This window comes from Schistocerca cancellata, unplaced genomic scaffold (genome assembly GCF_023864275.1).
Source record: "Schistocerca cancellata isolate TAMUIC-IGC-003103 unplaced genomic scaffold, iqSchCanc2.1 HiC_scaffold_841, whole genome shotgun sequence".
NCBI lineage: Eukaryota > Metazoa > Arthropoda > Insecta > Orthoptera > Acrididae > Schistocerca > Schistocerca cancellata.
In genome coordinates, this window is record NW_026046852.1 from 2240 (window position 1) to 2500 (window position 261).

The following is a 261-nucleotide window of genomic DNA, read 5'->3' on the forward strand; positions in this document are numbered from 1 at the left end:
TGACAGGCAGGCATGCAATAATAGTTGACTTTGCAAACGGGGATGGACGTGTACGTTTACTGGTGACGTTACGCAAATGAACAACTGGTAACCCGTTGTGGTGCGGTTGATCTTGCTGGAGGTACATCTGTGAGGGCAACGATCGGTACAGCTACGAAGCGGTCCCCACCATACCAACGAACGTGAATGTGAATCTGGGTGTGAAGCGATACGCGGCTGTGGGTGGGTGGGACTGTCCCCGGCCGGTGAGGGGGGGCCGCC